Below are 13,321 nucleotides of genomic sequence, written 5' to 3'. Positions count from 1 at the left end.
TATCCCACAACTTAGACATTCACATTATTCACACTCTCATTACACATACATATAGGATCTTGGGGGTGGGCACAATCACGGAGTCCAATTTACCATCAGGGTGTATACCTCACCCCTGACGTCGTTGCCCACCTCTCAATTTTAAATACACCTAGTCATTGAGGGCTAGCAGGAGGGACTATGCGCTTACCTGCTGCTCCATGGCAGGTAGCTCCATGCCCTCCTGGGTTTTAATTGCACCTTAGAACACATATGCATCAACACTACAATGAGCGGGTGGAGGGAGGTTTGGAGTCTTCTCCCACCCCCATTCTCTGCGGCCTGCTGGAGCGGGAGGGCTAGTAGGAGGAGTTGGCCGTCCGACTGCGGTCTGGGGTGTGGGGCCTCCCTGCTGCTGCGGAGTCGGGGTGGTCTGCCTCTCCCCACCGCAGGGAAAAGGGTAACACCACCTGGGTCTGGGTGCAATTCCCCCCTCCAGGGACAAGGGTACCTAGACCCAGTTTGTAGAGTACGCTTGGGGAGTGTGATTGTGTGTACAGCGTCTCTTTATGTCTGTCTCCACGTTGGTTGAGTGTGGAGTGAGTGCATATGAGAGCATGAGGGGGGGGAATGGATGTTTGTGTCTGTGTGTGCCTGTATGTCTGTGTCTATATGTCAGGTTGGGTATCAGACGCCACCTCTCTGGGGACACCTCAGGCCCTCCAAGGTTTGGAGGCCTATCTCCACCCACCACCACTTCCCCTGCCGGTGGCGGACTCCCTCAGGTGTCGGTGTATTGGTGGTTCTTTGTGTCTGGGAGTGGGCGTCCGGGTACACACCGGCTCACTCCTTGGCGGCCGCTTGTCGGGGCCTGGGGCCTGGGGCTCGCTCGGGCCCCTTTGGAGGTGGGGTGCCCCCGGCCTCTCGGCCTGGGGCTCGGTCACTCAGGCGCAGCTGGGGGCCGGCGGAGCTCACGGGCGCGTCACTGCAACTCCCCCTGACTTCTGCTCCGCGGCTGCTGGGCGAGCCCTCATCTGGGACTCTCCTCAGCTCTTACTGGAACAGTGGCGCGGCTGCCCCTCTGTTGGTCTTCCTTGGTCTCTTGTGTTCTGGGGGCCTCTGGATGTCTGGAGTTTTGATCTCCTCCATACCCGCTTCACACCCTGGAGGACGGGGCTGTGGCCCCCCCACACTCCCTAGCAGATCATTACATGGAGAAACCTTTGGAATGCAAGCATGCTGATCCACACAGGTATGCACACATGGGTATTCACAGACGCGGACTAAAGCTTTCTTGGCTGCTACCTCAAAGCACACTGTGCGCTGTCTATCTTGCGTGCTGCACAATATCGTTTATTATTTAGTAAATATTGATATCTATGGCTAGCTAGTTTATTGTGATGGTGCTTTGTTTTCTCTATTATTATGTTGCTCTTTGTTGTTTGCTGTCTCCTCTGTTTGTTTTTTTTTGTTTGTTTTTTTTTTTCTCCATACAGGTGACCCAGGAGTTCTTTTTTTTTTTTTTCTCTCTCTTCCCCCCCCTTCTCACCGTCTCTTCTCCCCTTTGGTTTTCTTTCTTTCTCTCCCCCTCTTTCTCTCATTCATTCCCCCTGTCCTATTTATTTAAAAAAAAAAAAAAAAAAAAAATGACAAAGGATGAACTGAAGCTCTGCCATCACGTAATGTCGCATACTGCTGTTTCTGATGTCATTAAAAAAAAAAAAAAAAAAAGGGAAGAAGCTGTTCCGGTACCTGGTGGTCTTAGTCCGGAGGCTCCTGTAGCGCCTCCCAGAGGGCAGGAGGGTGAAGAGTCCATGTGAGGGGTGACTGGGGTCTTTGATGATTTTCCCAGCCCTTTTCAGACACCGCTTCCTGTAGATGTCATTTATACCAGGAAGTGGTGCTCCGGCGATGCGTTGGGCAGTTTTCACGACAATGCCTTCTGGTCCGAGGCAGAGCAGTTCCCGTACCAGACTGTTATACAGTTGGTCAGGATGCTCTCGATGGTGCAGCGATAGAAGTTCACCAGGATGTCTGAGGACAGGTGGTTCTTCCTCAGAGTCCTCAAGAAGAAGAGGCGCTGGTGAGCCTTCTTGACCAGCTTGGAGCAGTTGGTTGTCCAGATGAGATCCTCGGAGATGTGGACTCCCAGGAACTTGAAGCTGCTCACACGCTCCACAGCCGTCCCCTTAATGTGGATGGGTGGATGTGGGTCAGCATTCCTCCTGTAGTCCACGATGAGCTCCTTGGTCTTCTTCAGCAGGTTGTTTGTGTCGCACCACTCAGCCAGACGATCCACCTCCTCCCTGTAGGCGGCCTCATCGTTGTCATTGATGAGGCCAATCACCGTGGTGTCATCGGCAAACTTAATGATGGTGTTGGAACCATCAGCAGGTCTGCAGTCGTGGGTGAAGAGGGAGTAGAGGAAAGGGCTCATCACACAGCCTTGTGGTACACCGGTGTTCATTGTGATGGTAGATGAGCAGTGGTTATCCAGCCGGACATGTTGGGGGCGGTTGGTCAGGAAGTCCAGTAACCATTTGCAGATGCGGGAACTGATACCCAGGTCTGTCAGTTTCCTGATGAGTTGTGAGGGGAGGATTGTATTGAACGCTGAACTGAAGTCTATAAACAGCATTCTGGCGTAGGTGTTGTTATTGTCCAGGTGTGAGAGGACAGAGTGCAGTGCGATGGAGACTGCATCCTCTGTGCTCCTATTCTGACGGTATGCGAATTGGTGGGGGTCCGGGGGGGGGGGGGGGGGGGGGGAGACAGGATTTGAAGTGTGCTAGGACCAGCTGCTCTAAGCATTTTGTGATGATGGGGGTGAGTGCTACTGGGCGGTAGTCGCTGAGGCTTGATGGGTTGGAAATTTTGGGTATCGGGACGATGGAGGTGGATTTGAAGCAGGCTAGTACCACAGCGTGGGCCAAGGTCAGGTTGAATATGTCTGTCAGCACTCCTGCAATGAACACATGATCTGTACTGCCAGCAGTAAAACTAGAGTGATTCTCTACATGATACACACAGATGTCACTGAGCTGGGGCTCTGGGAGAGATGTCACCACATTCAGGGATTTAAATAAAGCTGCCGGAGCAGAATATGGATCACAAGCAACCAAAATTCATAGTTTCTCTGAGACAGGTGAAAAAACACACACAAAACCAACAACAACTTTATACATGCTGCCCTTAAATAACCATACCAACTTTTATTTTTGCTACTGCCTCTCTTACTGGCACTGCAACGTGAACACGAAACAGCCTGTGAAATAGAATTGCTGCAACTGGTTTAAAAAAAAAAAGCCCCTCTTTCAAATGATAATGCCTATCGTCCAGAGCATTTGGGCACTTTCTGTAAGCAAAAAAAAAAAAAAAAATGTAGCAAGCGTAAGAAAGCAGCTGAGTGCAGATGTGAGATTTGATGAGAGAGAGAGAGGCAATGACAATCAGGCTACAAGGAGTCTAGAGTGAAAACTGGAGAGAGGATGGAGAGCTTAAGGGGAAAAAACAAAGAAGAAAAAAGGGTGAAGGGTTAAGAAGAGGGAAGGATGAAGGTTAGAGAACAGAATGGGAAAACAGAGAGAAGAGGAAAAGGGAATCTGGGAGAACGGGATTACCAAACCCTGCTTGCAATTTACAAGCTCACGAGAGAGCCCAACTAAAGAAACATAAGCACACAAACAGAAAACATGCTGACATTCACTCTTACTAAACATACACTCACCCACAACAAATGGTAGAAAAAATATTAATAAATAACTAAATATCATCTCTGGACAATATACTTCATATTTATCTGTACCAAACCAAGTTGCTCTCAAGTAAGTCTTTTTTCCTAAAAAAAGACTTACTATAATGTTATTTTTTCTTCTCTTCTCTGAGGGTAATTAACATGCTATACTATAATATCCAATAAGGCAATCTAATATGCGGCGTTTGGAGAGGAAGAACCCAAGTTGCAGACAACGGCGGTGATGCGAGTGATGTTTATTGATGACGGGTGACAGTGACACAAAGCGGCGATGAAAACTACAAAGTAAACTGCACTGGGAAAGCTAGTAAGCTGACCTGAAACATAACACAAAGGGGGGATACGAGGCGAGGAGCAGAGAGACATGGAAAAACACAAAATAACACAGACAAACCAACGAGGAACACAGGCAGGCACACACTATAGATACACACAAGGTAACGAGGGAATGACACACCTGAGGGGAACACAGCTGAAACTAATGGGCATAACGACACACAGACCTTCAAAGTAAAACAGGAAATTCACAGACTGTTTTACAAACACAAACTCAGAGACACGAACAGAACACCGGGAGAGGACACAGGTAGGGTTAACAGAAACAGTAAACTCAAAACACAAACCTTAAGAACCAATACAAAAACAGACCCAGCGACCCAGGACCATGATAAATTATCACCAACTGGTTAACATATCATTATGTGTGTGAATGTGTGTGTGAATGGGTGGATGACTGGATATGTAAAGCGCTTTGGGGTCCTTAGGGACTAGTAAAGCGCTATATAAATACAGGCCATTTACCATTTACCATTATCATTTCATTGCTTGGCAACTATTCATTTTGTTTTGGTAAAAAAAAAATGAATAGTCAAATAACCATTTATTATGAATGGCTGCTTTAGTGCCACAGTGTTACTGGGTGTCAGTAAATTGCTGATTGCATTCAACTGAGTTCTGTTTTCCTCCCAATGCACAGAAGTGCATAATTCTAGTTACAGTGGCCACTCTGGGACAAAGAACTCTGGCCGTCAAACATCTCTAATGAGTGTAGACTTCCACAAACATGCATATTTTTTGCAGATTACTTCTGTTTTTAGAATGTGTCATTTTGTAGGAAGATGTAAGTACACACCAATTAATATTTATAATAATACAATATCACATTTTTTATAATAAATTACCTGAAAAAAATTGAAATTACTGACAGAAACACAAAATATGTTGGTTTTGCTACAAAAAAGGAAAAGAAAACTTACTTTACTATAACATTTATACACCAGAAATTTAAAAAGAAGCATAACATTTTGGCAAAGATACAGGTGACATCATATTAATAAAACGGGCACACGCCCAAAACCTGCTCATACACATGCACCCTCAGGCCTCACTCTGTGATGTTTTACATGCTCAATAAAAGGATTGGACTTGATTTGATTATTAAGTCAATAACGCGTGTGCTTATGAGAGCGAGTGTGTGAGCTGTCAGTGCCTAAAGCAGTCAGTCATCAGGCATGCTAAGCTTGATAAAAGATGTATGTGTGGTTGTGTCAGTGATTATTTACATCACTGAAAATGTAGTGGGCATGAGTCGTGCTGTTTGTAGATGTTCGTGTACCTGCACATGCTGTAATGATTTATTAATGACTTTGTTTGTCTTTTATGAGTGCATTAGGTTGTGGAGGTTGATAAGGCGGACTAATGGCCAGGCATTTTATTCTTATAGGTGCGCAACCACAGTCATTTTCCCAGAATGTTTAAAACCTTGTCTTTTAAATTTTAGGATGCTTTGTAAAATAAGAGTAGAATGAAAATATTTACTTGTTACCGGTGGAGTTTTTGTGCTGATGTTAATGCCAGAGGAGAATTGGAATTGTGTAGTTACAGATTCAGCAGAGCGTTGGCGACTTTCACTCACTCAGTGACTCAATGAGCAAGCACTTTGGCCACAGTGGGAAGGAAAAACTCCCTTTTATTAACAGGAAAAAACCTCAGGCAGAATCAGGCTCAGGGAGGGGCGGCCATATGGGCATACTTTTGTCCACTTAGTGTTTCACAAACTCATCTTATCAAATGTTGAAATGACAAACAAATGCTCTATTTTTAAAAAAATCTATAAAAATACAATTTAAGTCAGTAAAAAAAAGACCTAAGACTTGTTGTTGTTAGGGGGTTTTTTTTAAGTTATTTTCAGAATTCACATCGTCTTAACCTGGGCTAAAGAATATTTTTAGATGAGAAGGGCACAGAAATCAAACCCCAGCATCATTGATGGTATTGAGCAGTTAGTCCACACGGGTTGGTGCCCACCTGTGCAGGGACAGTTAATACTGAGGGATGCATACAGGTTTTGGAGCAACATAAGCTGCCATTCAGACATCTATTTTCATGCCAACCCACAATCTGCACATATTACAGTAGTTCCAAATTGACCTACCTGCAGTCTGGACTGAAAGCATCTGGCACATTATGAAACTAAAAAATACAACTGCAGCCCTTAATTGTTTATAAAGAAAGAACGGGGAAAATATTTAGGTTTCAAAATGAAAAATAATCTCAATTTTAAGGTTCTTCTTAAGAACTGTGTTCTCAATTTTGCATGTTTCTGCATAACTGATATCATTATTAGTACAGCAGTATTTTTTTAATGCTAGATGAATTTTATGCAAACATCTCGATGTGACTGATAAAGTCCAGATCTACTGATGACTGATAAGGATCAAGATGGACAACTCATTCATTGACAGTGCGATACTTACATGGTCTCCTATCAATTCAAAGCAGCCTGTACACACACAAACGCACACACATAATATAATGCTCAGATGTGTATATGATGTGTATGTGACTACATACCCTTTAAATAGAAGGGTGGGGATAGGTCCAGTAAATAAATTTTCTGTAAAAGGTATTCATTTATTTTTACTCCAACTGTATACGAGTGTGTGGCCAGCCATGGAGCCATAACTAATGCCAGTCATGGAGACTTATAATCCAGGCCCACATCCTATATGAGCCTTAACACACATCAGTTTCAGTCTTTAAATCTGACCCTTTGTCCCACAGCACAGCAAATAACCCATGGAGAGAACCAATAAAAATAGAGGAGAAGCAGGCTTGTTCTCGTCTCACTGAAATCACAGTGAAGAAAGAAAAAAATCAGGGTCAGTTAAAAAAGATAAACAACACAAAAGAAAAGAAAAAATAAACTGTGGCACTGTGTATGCATGAGAGTGTGTCTCCTGTAGGCACGGTTTATCCAATCACTTGTCATCAGGGTTTCTGTCAGTCTGCCAAGAAGAGCTCTCAGTGGTGTAATTGTCTTTATAGCCGTCCAAATACAGACAGACAGACAGGCAGAGATACACACATAAAACTTCAGCCAATTTATGAAAAGAAAGGACAGTCGCTGCAAATGCATGATCAAACACAGAGATGTTAACACACAATCACAGCTTATGTGACAATGTAGAGGTTGTTGTGATTGTGCATTTACACCCTGTGCTCAAGTGTCCTACATTTCAGGGACAGCGTCGGAGAAGTGTTTTCATACAAAACGTGTATAAAACAGAGCTGGAAGCAGCCATGAGGGTGCCAAACAGCACACAGTTGCCATGCCAACTTAATTTCATCTTTTTTTTAAACCTGGCTATAAGAAGTGATTGGACAAAGTATTTTTGTTTATTGTGTCCCCCAATTTCCAGCTTTTCTACCACCACAGAGGGCCGCGTGCTGCCGTCACTGATTTTGATTCCCAGTCCTGGACAAAAAGCTTTAAAAGACTAAAATGTTTCTGATAACTTTCAGGAGGATTGGCATAAGCATCATCTGTGCCAGTTTTGGTGAGTGTAGAATGGCAGAAGTGTACATCACAGGGTAATCTTATCACAAGCTCTATTGATGGATGTAAGCCGTAGGTTTCTTTGTACTTGTCATGTGTAAAACATGCTCATGGAGGGAAGAAATTGGCTTCTTTCTCTCGATTTGCCAGTGCATGTCTCTCTCTCCTCACTGTAATAGTCTCCTAGAGGCATGTTGTTCTGTATGTGGGAAACATGTAGTGAAAATTTTGTCTCAGTCCTTCTATTTGCATACTTAGAGGCTGAACATACTGAAGCCATCTTGCCACATGCAGACAACAATGTATTACAAGAAATAACACAGAAATGGGGTAAATCACAGGACCAGATCCACATAAAGTCCACAAAATGTTACACCAGATGCCAGAAAAATAGAGCATTGTGCCAAGTGCTAGCTGGCACAGCTTATGTCAATCCAAACAAATTAGAAACTAGGAAGTAGGAGGGACTACTGCACCTCCAGACCTGTTAGTGACATTTAATTACAGCCCACACTTGTACAACAGCACCTGTATATTGACTTTATGAGCACAAATTCCCTCCTTTGTTTAATTAGCTGTCCATGTGCATTAGACAGGATAAACATTATAACACAGTAAAAAAAAATTCCTTACACTCACTGTAGGGTAGTTTATTGTTAGACCTTCCTTTGAAGGTCTAACAATATCACTTCCTCTTTATAAAAGGAATTACACTTAACTCACCACAGCTAATCTAAAAACTGTATGAAGTAGTTTAAGAGCTCTTGGAATAACCTGGAGTTCTGTTGTGATTATTCATAAAATGTGGTCTTGTCTTTATTTAATGCAAGACATAGGGCCACCTAAATATTGCACATGTAGAAGCCATGCCATTAATCTCTCAGTGCAGTTTTTGTGCTGATGTTGATGCAACAAGATGTTTGGATCTCTGAAGGTACTGAGCATGCACCAGCCTTTCTTTTTCTGTGACTTTCTGATGTCTGTTGGATTGTATCTCAGTTTTTGTTTTCCTAAATGCTTCCACTTTGCAATAATACAAAGATGTTTCACAGACTGGTTAGTTGCAACAGTGGCATGCTGTTACAGTACCACAGTTGAATTCAGTGAGCCCTTTCACAAACGTTTGTAAAGGGAGAATGCATGGCTAGGTGCTTGATTTTATACACTCGGGGCAATGGTACGGTAGCCCTGAGTGGTCAAACACAATGCATCTTACAAAAACACCTGCACATAGAAAAATGCTGCAAAAAGGATACAAAACAGTGGAATAAAACACAATGGAAAAAGGAAAAACAGCACAAACTCAGAATTTTAAAAAAAACTTCTGAGGAGATAATAATATCACAGGACAGCTGCCAAAGTCACAAGCTAACAGTAAACTGCTAATACCAGTTATATGTATCTACAATTCAATTCAGATCAATTCAGTGAATTCAGTACGATTCAGCACCAAATAATAGTTGTTTTAAAGCACTTTATATTTTAAGTTAAGACGATAATATACAATAATACAGATATGAATATAAATACATGAGTCAAAATACATATTAGCTTGCATCTTTTTTGACCTCTAATATCTTTCTCTTCTTTATGTGCAGTCCTTTGCATGCTTTGGTTTTCTGGTGCTTCTGCAGCTCTTCCATCACATTAACGTCTCCCCACAAACACTTCCATGGACTCACTGTATTTTTTGCTGCATCTGTTTCAGCACATCAAATGTAGAGAAATATTATACTTTTTCAATATAATTTTTAAAACAAAGCCAAAAATATTAACGATTGAGAGGTGTGGCTGAATACTTCTTTAGTGTAATGTATATATAAACACAACCTGACTAAAATGATGAAGTTTGGTGAAGATGAATGAAGTTTCGTGTCTTTATAATATACAGAAATTGTCACCGACAGTAAAGACTGAAAAAACAAAATGAGCTCTTCAATTTACTAACTTGTGGGACTTCTGTCTGCAGCAGTAACATCCTCCACAAGGAAGAATCTGGGATCATTTGTTGCTGTAAGAGTGTGTCAGTGAATCAGCATTTCAAGGGTGTCCCTCAGATCTTTGTTTAAAGTTAGGACACTCAGTCATTAGAGACTTTAAATTTCCATCTACCCTGTGCTTGATTTGGCTCTTGTCTTTGGGTGATGTCATGTCTGTTATTGTCTTTATCGTTTCAAGGTCTGGCTGCAGACAATTTGTCACCCAGATAAGTAATCTCTTTGACCCTGAATCAATACTTCAGTTTGTTCAGCCTCAGCTTAGATTTTTCTGCTTTTGTCACCCTCGGTCTTTCATCATGCTCTGTCTATCACTCAGACGAAGATCTTTTCATACTTTAGAACAGTTACTGTACTGCCCTATGAAAAAGTGAAGGCATTGCAAAGGGGATATATAGAATGGCTCAGTTCTGAGCTTTTCTCATCCAGCTCAATTTGGTGAAGCCCTAAGTATGCATCCAGTTTGAAAAAAAAAGGATCTGGCTGCCATTGAGCTTGTAATGTCTGAGTTTGTTTGCAGTTTGAAGTTCTCTCTTTTGATCTGTTTGTTTGAATGTGTCAGATTGATGCGCAGTCTCAGCTCTCCATTCTTTTTCTGCATTTATGACTCTGCTCCTGAATTCATAGACACTTATGCTTCATTTTTCCTTGTTATAGTCATCAAGTTTGCCTAGTACTACACGAAACATGTCATTTTCATCCTGCAAAAAAATTAAGACGCAGCCAGCCATAGTTAGAGGCTCAGCCATCTTCTGAAAATGATCTCTTTCATCTTGTCCCTCTAGCCGACTGCTCTTCACTTCTTGTAGACATTGGCTGCTAACTTTGATGAATATTATTCAACATGAAATCATTTTTCCTGGATATCCTTCTTGTAGTGTGTATTATCACCAGTCTGTAGAGAGACATGTTTATTGTGTCACATCCACATACACTGCGGTGTGTTGAATAAAAATGTATCATCTGTTTATACATTTTTAAATTTGGGTGAGGATCTGTGTTTGTTTAACTTCCCTGTTATTTAGTCACAGGTGGGGAGAGGAGGTTAGCATCAGGTGTCTGATCAGCGTGTGGGCGGAGTCCCCGGGCTGGTTCACCTTTTCCACACCTGTACAAGATCACCTCATAGTGTGGAGGGTATTTAAAGTCCTTGACGTTTCCTCAGTTCTAGATCAAGTTGTCCTGTTCACAGTGGTGATGTTAGGGGTAACCCTGATGCCTGTGTAGGGATGGGTATTGATAAGATTTTCACGATTCCGAATCCATTTTTGATTCTGTTTAACGATTCGATTCTTTATCGATTCTCTTATCGATTCTTTTTAAAAAAAGGAGAACACTAAGGTCGATTAGCTTAGAACTTTGTTTTATATCTTCTCTTTGAACAAGATAGAAATTTAGGAGTAACATGGCCTTACAAACCCAGCAGTGAGATCTTAAGAGATCCAGCCTACGGCTCTTCAATGGGGTGTCACAGGGTCCCCAGGAAAAAAAATTGTAAATGTAAAATAATAAAATAAATATTCTTCTGTAGCAATAACAAAGTATAACATAAATTATTCTGTAGCAATTACACAAGAATATCCAGTAATGTCCCTGCCTACAATTAAACACATTCATTTACCGAAAATCGGGGCATCTGCTGTGGAAAATGGGTTCAAGCCTTTTACCACAAACTTAGTCACTGTGACGTCATTTTCGCGGAAATGTAGTCTTTTTTACCATCAGGGCCTCAGGGCCTATACTGGTCTTTTTAAAAGTTATGTTTTACTTTATGACTTTCTGTGTCGTTTCTGGGATGCTTAGGGCTCATATTGCACTGCTGGAAATAGTTTATTTTGATGCATATGCTGCTTTTTTGCACATTTGCAGTATAATATTTATTTTTCGTTTTTCCTGCAGTGTATAAAAATTGGTGTATTTCAAAAATAAAACTATGAAGACACTCAAAATAAATTTCCTGTGGTAGGAAACTATTTTGTGCAACTTTTTTGTATTTACAGTTTTGAGGGATAAGCCTCTTGAATTTCTCTAACTAGAAATATATGTTAAAAAAGCAAAAACGATTTTCAATTTTTTTGTAGTTTATTGCACTTTTTTGCAATTTATGTAATTACTATGCACTTAATGAACACATATTATTAAAATCTGGGCGATAATTGTTGTATTGATGTATAGCAACTTGAAATGCTCCCAAAAATGGCACCACACCATGTAAAAATATAATATAAGCTCTGGTGGACTTGGTTCTATGGTAGGTCTTAAAGGGTTAACTGACCGCGGCACACCTGCACCAGGGTAAACCTCCGCCTACCCTGCTCCTGCTTTACAGGTGAAAATAGAGCAACAGGACCACTGAGTCTTTGACTTTATTTATTTTCTGCTGTGTTTTACTTGCATCTATTTGAAAGAAAGTGAGTGTAAACACAAAAAATATTTTATTTTATGTGCTGGAATGTGTAGAAAATAGGTTTAAATGTTAAACTAATTTATTCAAGTCAGAGAATGTTGCATATAATTACATTTTTGCTTGATGCAGCTTGATGCATAAAGTTAAAAGATCAAAACTGATAAAACAAGTTAAAAAAAGAGACTTTTCCATTTGATTACATTTTGTATGATGGATTATGTAGAAAAAGTAGAATTGGGCTGAAAGATCTATCGCTTTATCACCTATTCAGGTTGCAAATCGTGCTTTTAAAAAGTAACTAAGTAACTAAGTAATTAATTACTTTTGAAAATAAGTAATCAGTAAAGTAATGGGATTACTTTTTTGGGGAAGTAATCAGTAATTATTTACTGATTACTTTTTTCAAGTAACTTGACCAACACTGCCGGTAGACTGCAGCGAGAACTGCCAGCATCTGAGCCAGCCAGACTGTCTCTCTCATCATGGTCACCTAAATGCACAGTAAAGGCAGATTTTGTAATAAGGCAGATCGCGCTAACATAATATGCAATGTTAGTTGATGATTTACCTGCCGCATTAACGGGAGAGGACGTGCAAACGTTACCGCTGCTGCTGGGTTGAGATTCACGAGTCCGGAGCGGAATTAAAAACACGACATTCATTTAAGGTCATCGCGTGTTTTGTGAGCAAATGCTTTTGCATATTCGTAGTGTTTCCTCCCTTAAATAAAATATCTACTTTGCTAGTATTGCAAGTTATCATCCGTTCTCGTAAAGTATAACCAAACTTTTGAGCGTTTGAGCCTGCCAGGTTTACCTGCCAGGTAAATGACGCTCCGCAACGTGGTGACGTCATTCGGGGCGACTGGAATCGTTTGCAAAAATGGCAAACAATTCCAAGGAATTGAAACAGTGGGAACCGGTTCTCAACAAGAACCAGGTTTCGATACCCATCCTTATGCCTGTGATTAGGACTTCTGCTCACCAGCTCAAGAAATTAGCTAGACAACTGTTGCCATTGTGTAAGCGTTTTAAAATCACATGATTAATTAGTGCCTAATGAACTGAAGTTTTACTATAATGTTTACCATATGTACTGCATTTAACTCCTAAATATTTTGACTTTACACTGTAAATATTTGCAATAAATACTCCACAAAGTGTTTGATTTTAGCAGATATCAGGTATTTGCCAACCTTTCTGTATCGGCATTTATAACAGCAGATAATTAAAATGTATTCAAATGTAAAAAGTAAACAAGAGGGAGGAGAAACACACTTCAACCATGTTGTTAATGCTGATATTGATAATGTGACTGCCAGAGGACCCTGTGATAATTACCTGTTG

At 41.2% G+C, this 13,321-nt stretch overlaps 1 long non-coding RNA gene across 1 annotated transcript in view; it reads left to right on the top strand.

The window, feature by feature from the left end:
• Window positions 1–13,321, top strand: part of LOC309704415 — a 356,545-nt gene that overhangs the window by 144,452 nt on the left and 198,772 nt on the right. The window lies entirely within an intron of this gene.

This window comes from Aulonocara stuartgranti, assembly GCF_965226115.1.
Source record: "Aulonocara stuartgranti genome assembly, chromosome: 4".
Lineage (NCBI taxonomy): Eukaryota > Metazoa > Chordata > Actinopteri > Cichliformes > Cichlidae > Aulonocara > Aulonocara stuartgranti.
This window is presented reverse-complemented; position numbering and strand designations above follow the sequence as displayed.